General features: G+C 35.9%; 1 pseudogene; it reads left to right on the forward strand.

Annotated features, from left to right (window-relative positions):
- The first annotated feature begins 6,193 nt into the window (after window positions 1–6,193).
- Window positions 6,194–6,402, forward strand: LOC117079622 (annotated as a pseudogene).
- Window positions 6,403–7,258: the final 856 nt, after the last annotated feature.

Raw genomic sequence — 7,258 nt, forward strand, 5'->3', positions numbered from 1 at the left:
TGAAGGAAGAAGACAAAAGATACATAGAAATGGAATAAAACAGGAAAGTTATGAGATTCTCTGGATAAGAAATGAAAAGCATATGTAATATTATTTTAAAATAGATTTTATGAAAATAAAGGAAATGATATAAGTAAGGGCAAATGGCAATTTTTGAAATACAATTTGCAGATCACGATGGATAGTAAGAAATGTTATCCAAGTTTTTGAAATCTCTCATTGTTTAATGCATTATGAAGATGAATGTGTGTGAATGTGTGTGTGGGCGCACAAGTGTGTGTGTGTGAAAAATATTAGACTCATTTAGGAAATATACATAGCATCAAAAATGTCACACATATCTTGTCATGTTTCACTAAATAATATTGGTACTTGGCTCATTCTGTCTCAACTGGAATAATTTATCTTTGGTGTGTTAATCTCTGACCCTCTCTCAATGACAACAACAACAACAACAATAAAACATTCACTAGACAACATAAGAAAGTTCTAATTAAAGCCCTAAAAAGTATTTAGTAGAAGAAAAAAGTTGATAAAATATCAGAGCTGCCAAATATCTCAACATTTTAATAGAATAAGACTATGAAAAAAATGTGTAGGAAAACTCCATGCTTTTGAAATTGTTATTACTGGTCGTTTTACTCTGAGTAGGAGTTAAGTTTATTGGCAATCACTTGGCTTCACAATAATTTAAAACCACATAAACATGTAACAAAGAGAAATACATTTATAATATCATCATAAAGAGCATTTTGCTAACTATAAACTTTCAAAAATGTGTATGATTTGAAGGAGGTTTCTGTAGTGGAGTGAAGCTCACTTTTATTGCCAATTTGTAAGTTTACGGACATAATTTAGGTAAGTTTTATTACTAGTAGTAATGGGAAGTTGAAATATTGAAATTTTTTGCTGTATTTTATATATATTTTATTTTGGCTATATTTATATTTTGGCTGTATTAACTTCAAAAAGTTATCTCGCTTACCTGGCCACTTCATTATGCAAAGAAAAGCATAAATGTATTATATTCATTGAACCATTAAATAGGAGCCTAGCAAAGCAATTAAAATTAATAGGTCATTCTGGAACAGGATAGATATAGTATGAAAAAAAGAAAACCTATGTTGATTAGCTGTCAAAGTGTTGCATCTGTTTGTCAAGATGAACAGAGAAGCAAATATTTTTGGTAACTGTCTTTCCATTTTTGTCATTATAATTCATATGGTCTCGTCATCTTTTAAAACTGCAGATTAGAATTTTTAAAATATTTTAACTACCCTCTTCAAAAATACTACAAATAAACTATATGACTTAGAGATAAGGAAAATTAATTTTATATTCAGCATTCTCAGTCTCCTGGACTGTAACAGCAACACAAATCTTCATGTTGACAATGTGCAGAAGTGTTGGTTTATTGGCATGAAAGTTGAAGTGAAAGGTTAAGAACGATTAACATAGTGCAGGAGTCTACTTTAAATGTCAGTAGAATCCCTGGTCATAGATAGTGGAAAATGTAAATGAAACATTGTTAGTTTATGAAGAGACACCAGAGTATTGCATACCCACGATTTTTCTTAAAGAACTAAAGTGTTTTCATTTGTAATGTAATATTCCATGGTTGGTATTGAGGAAATTCATAAAGATTTCTCCCAGATTTTCTTCTAAAAGCTTTATAGTTTTAGCTCTTATATTTAAGTTGATAATCAGCTTTGTGTACTTTTTGTGTATAGTATGAGGAAAGGGTCAGCGTTTTTTTCTACATAGATATTCATTTATTCTAAATCCATTTATTGAAAACACAATCTTCATTTCATTGAATTTCCTTGGTATCTTTGTTGAAAACCCATCTACAACATAATAATTGTGGGTATATTTCTGGACTCAAAATTCCTTTTAATTGATCTATATGTCAATCCTTACTCCTTAGAGTGCTTTTATTGTAAATCTTAAATACCAGCTAATTTGATTCATCTGATTTTGTTTTTTATTTAAAAAAAATTAAGCTATTCTAGAATATTTGTCTTTCTGTACAAATATTAACATTGGCTTGTCAAATTCTTTTATAGACACTGCTAGGATTTTGATTCTGAACGTATTCAATTTATAGCCAATTCTAGAAGAATTGACCTCTTAAAAATGGTGAATTTTCAAATTAATAAAAAAGTATATATCTCCATTTAGATAAGCCTTCTGTAACTTTTTAAAGCAAGGCTTTAGAGTTTTCAGCTCACAGACATTGCACATCTTTTTGTTCAATTTATTTCTAAGTGTTTTTCTTTTTATGGTATATGGTGTAGTTAATTAACATTTGATTTTATTGTCAGGTTGTTGATTTCCAGTGTATAAAAAGTTGATTTTTGCATGTTAGTTTTATATCTTGAGAATTTGTTAAACTCATTAGCTTTAGGAAGCTTTATATTAGGTTCTTTAAGATTTCTATATACACCATGTCATATGCAAATAAATGCATTATTGTTACTTCCATTCTAACATGTGCCTTTCAGATATTTCTTTTTTTGTCTTGGTATTCTTGTAGCGATGAGAGTGGACATTCTTTGCCTTTTTCCCAATTTCAGGAGAAAACATTCTGTTTTTCATCATTAAATATGAAGTTAGTTTTACATTTTTCATAAATACCCTTTATCGGGATAAAGACGTTTTCCTCCATTTCTCATTGCATTTTTTTAAATCATGAATGGTGCTGAATCTTGTTAAATAGTTTTTCTTCCTTTACTAAGATAATCTTACAGTTTTTCTCTTTATTACATTTAGGTAATATGTTTAGATATGTTACATTTAGATAATACTACATTTATTAACCTTTGGATGTTAAACCAGCTGTGCATACATGGGAAAAATTACATTTGTTCTTGGTGAGTTACTATTTTTTTTTTCTTGCTGTATTTGGTAATTTTTTTTTTAATTTAAAAGTAAACTTTAATGTCAAAAATGCAAACCTGGGGAGGGCATAAAGATCACACACAAGGCTGCCACTTCACACTCGGAGGGTTGCACAGCGGCCAGGCAAAGGCGCTCCTCACTTCCCAGACAGAGAGGCGGTCAAGCAGTGGCACTCCTCACTTCTCAGACGGTGGGGTGGGGCGGGGCGGCTGAGCCGAGGCACTCCTCACTGTTTAGGCAGTGCGGCCGCCAGGCGGAGGTGCGCCTCACTTCCCAGATGGGATGGCGGCCTGGCAGAGGCTCCTCACTTTCCAGAGGGTGCAGCGGCTGGGCAGTGGCACTCCTCACTTCCCAGACGGCTGGGCAGCCCAGCAGAGGCGCTCCTCACTTCTCAGACAGTGCGGTGGCCAGGCAGTGGCACTCCTCACTTCCCACACGGTGGGATGGCCAGGCAGTGGCAGTCCTCACTTCCCACACGGTGGGATGTTCAGGCAGTGGCACTCCTCACTTCCCACACGGTGGGGTGGCCAGGCAGTGGCACTCCTCACTTCCCAGATGTTGGGCAGCCCAGCAGAGGCATTCCTCACTTCTCAGGCCCTGCGGGAGCAGGGCAGAGGCGTTCCTCACTTCCCAGACGGGGCGGAGGCCAGGCAGAGGCGCTGTGTATTTGGTAATATTTTTAAAAATTCATGAAAAAGAGTATATGAAAAAAACAAATTGAAAATGGTCCCACTGTAGAGATTTAAAATTATTTTAAGCAAGAGACTTTATTTATATCTAAATATCAGAGTTTTTTTGTAGATGCTTATGTAAATTCTGGAACTTTGTTTTCAATTTTAATAAAGATATTTATCCAAAGTTCTACACACATCCACATATCCACACACATGCCTATATATCCTGATATCTATCTTCATTAGATACATATCTTAATTACACATATATCTTTATTCGATAGATATCTTAAGAAGCTTCTCTGAAATGGTAGGTAGATATACAGTTCAATTAGATATACATATTAGAAGATAGAAATACTTGAGCAATTGATCAATAGAGGTTCTGTTTATTAAATTAAAAAAGTAGTTGCATACCTATTTTTACATGTTAATTATTCTTTCAAAGACACTGATGAATTTTCATGTTAAAAAAAATTCTAAAATGTGTATTTAAATCACCCATATAGTGAGTCTTAAGTCTCCAGATTTATTACTTTATGAGCTACCAGAATTATAGAAATGTGGCAATTTATTTTGAAGGAAAAGGAGGATTTTAAAAATGTACTACCATGTGATTTTAATAGCACACTATACAGACATCAGTACTTACAGGGAAAACCTTAATAATCCTTTAGTGTAATGGCTAGTGTTAATTATCTCTCACACAGACACATGCACACACACACTCTCTTAGAGCTACTTTATTTTTATCCTCAGAAGACCCTTATACACAAAGGCGATTGTTTCCGTTATAGAAGCTTCCCTTGTGTGATTATTTCCCTTTTAGAATCCTGGGCATCACAGTTGAGAGAAGTCCCCTCAAAAGCCCCGTTCTTATATGGCTAAGCCACAACCCGATGCCTAAGTCTATTCTCAGTGTATCAGTGCTCATCAAGACAATTATACAATGAGAAGCTTAGGCTTTTTTTACAAAGTCAGTTTATACTATACTATACATTAATTTACAGAATTAATTCTCAGCTATTCCTTGTATTAAAAGGACCGGGTATTTCCTGGGTACTTCATAGCTTAAGATAACAATGTGTTTATCACAGTATTTTTATTTCACTTATTTGCTTAAACAACGGTGGCTCTTAATTTATAGTAGAATAAATTTGATGTGTGTGTTAACTTTCTACTAATTAATAAACTGATCATTTTAGCCCTACTTGCTCTGTCTATTCTGCCAAACCAAATTACAAAATTTACACTTTACTCCTACGACACACTCTTCATTATTCTTCCCCTGTGACTTGTCTTGTGTTAATCACTATTAGGAAAATGTCTCCTACTTGTCTCTTCAGAGAAACTTCTTACTGTGGCTTTATTTTCCAGGTACCAGGTTATAACAACTTACTTTGGTATTTGTTATACCAAGCGATTGTGATGCCTGAACTTCCTTGACCTCAGCTGATCATCAGAGGGAGAAAGCACAAAAGCCCTTGAGCAGGCAGTGAGATACATACAGTTTTTAACAATTTATTGTGCACAACAGATGTCAACAAAATATCATGTAGGTTATTGGGATATTTGGGGTGTTCTTTGGAGTGTTCTAGAGGAATCATCTCAAAACTCTCCCAGCACAGAAGTAGTGTGTCTGTTATCAGTGGTGCCATCACAGATCTTTAAGGCTTTAAGGTTTAATAGGAATGCCACTGGCCTCAGTGCTCGAAGGACCACTGATCCTTGCTACCATCCTGGTATTTAATTAGAGTAGAAAATAAACTTTATCATCCCATTTGTGCATTTTATTATCTTTTTCCTTAAAAAAAAAAAAAAAAAGCACAACAAACCAAAGCTTCTAAAATTCACCTGTTTTTTTTTTTCTATTTTGGTGGAACAAAGATGTGATAGTATTAGAGTTGTTTATTTTGTTTAAATTAAAGGATTTCTATCTTGAAGTATGTACTTTGTTTTCCTCAGGAGCACAAGCCACTCTACAGATAATAACTCACTTAGATCTTTCAAATTCTGCAGAGAGTTGTAGTGATAAGTAGTATATACAATTTATAGGGAGGACAGTTGAAATAGAGGTTGCCTCTAATTGCTCAGATTCAGAAACCACAACTATAATGGAACTCAGAATGGAATCTGGGTCTCTTGACTCCCAATTAGTTCTCCATCCACTAGATCACACTCCCTGCTCCTCAGTCTTAGGAAAATAGATGATAAATTTTATATAAGGCTACCTCTCAATTTCCTACAGTTTGCAACGAGCTCCTACAGATGCTGGTTTACATTCACATCATTGCCCTGGAGTCGGCGCTAGGGCATCTGCCAGAATCCTGCGGATCAGCTGTCTTGTGCTACTGTGGCAAAGGAAGGAAGAAAGGCAAGCAGGAGGAGAACGAAGGGAGCAGAAGCAGCTTGGATGTGGGAAGCACAGAACTAATAAAAATCAGGGAAACTTTAATAGTTGGGGAGTTGGATGTCAAGATTATGCTGCCATCTATGTTTGTGCAGATGGAGACAAATTGAGATAGAATTCCATCCTTATACATCATTTTCCATACCAACATAAGGGTAAACTTAACTTAACATAAGGGTAAACCTGTTGGGACAGGGATGCAGGCATCATGTCTGGCCACGAAACTGGGAAGAAGCCCCCAAAACAGCCCAAGAAGCAGGCTGAGGAGATGGACAAGGAGATAACATTTTCGAGCATAAGGAGAAAAAGGAGCAGAAGAAACTCAAGGAGCTAAAAGCAGAGGCTGCAGGGAAGGGCCCCCTGGTCTCGGGTGGAATTAAGAAATCTGGTAAAAAGCAAGCTGTTTCTTGTGCCTGAGGCCATGGCGACCCTGGATTCCAACCCTATTTAAACATCTGAATTTCCTGCTGTAACATCCTTTGCCACCTATAGTTAGAATGAAGTGTCATCTTGGAGACTGCTGCACATTTAAGAATAAACTTTTGTAAAAATAAATGAAATAAAAATAAAAGCAAATCTAAACCACAAAATAAGCAAGTAACATTAAAAGCTAGAGCTTTGGCAGTTCTGCAAGGACTTCCGTTGCATAGGCAGATTTCATGTAAGCTGTTGAATCTCTAGTATCAATGGTATGGCATGACTCAAAGTACATGGTAGTAATTTAAAAATTTCCAAGTGAGAGTGGTGACAAAACAAACACATTACAAAGCTCAATAGGGAGATTATTCACATAGTTAGTATTTGGACGTGGTGCCTTGCAGCAATAAACTGTAGCGTGTTCACTATTAGCAGAGTGAACTGTTACTGTCCTGTTTTAGTTATGATTGTCTTTATTTTGATTACTCAGAAATTTCTAATATATCTTCTTGAAAATCAGAGTGGGTTGTGATGTTTAATATAAGAAATTATAGGCCAGGAGCAGTGGCTCATGCCTGTAATCCCAGCACTTTGGGAGGCCGAGGCAGGCAGACCATGAGGTCAGGAGACCGAGATCATCCTGGCTAGCATGGTGAAACTGTGTCTCTACTAAAAATACAAAAAAGTAGCCAGATGTGGTGGCACATGCCTATAATCCCAGCTACTCTGGAGGCTGAGGCAGGAGAATCACTTGAACCCAGAAGGCAGAGGTTGTAGTGAGCCGAGATCACACCACTGCACTCCAGCCTGGGTGACAGAGCAAGACTCTGTCTCAAAAAACAACAAAAAAATTATT

This window comes from Trachypithecus francoisi, unplaced genomic scaffold, assembly GCF_009764315.1.
Source record: "Trachypithecus francoisi isolate TF-2019V2 unplaced genomic scaffold, Tfra_2.0 Lachesis_group7, whole genome shotgun sequence".
NCBI lineage: Eukaryota > Metazoa > Chordata > Mammalia > Primates > Cercopithecidae > Trachypithecus > Trachypithecus francoisi.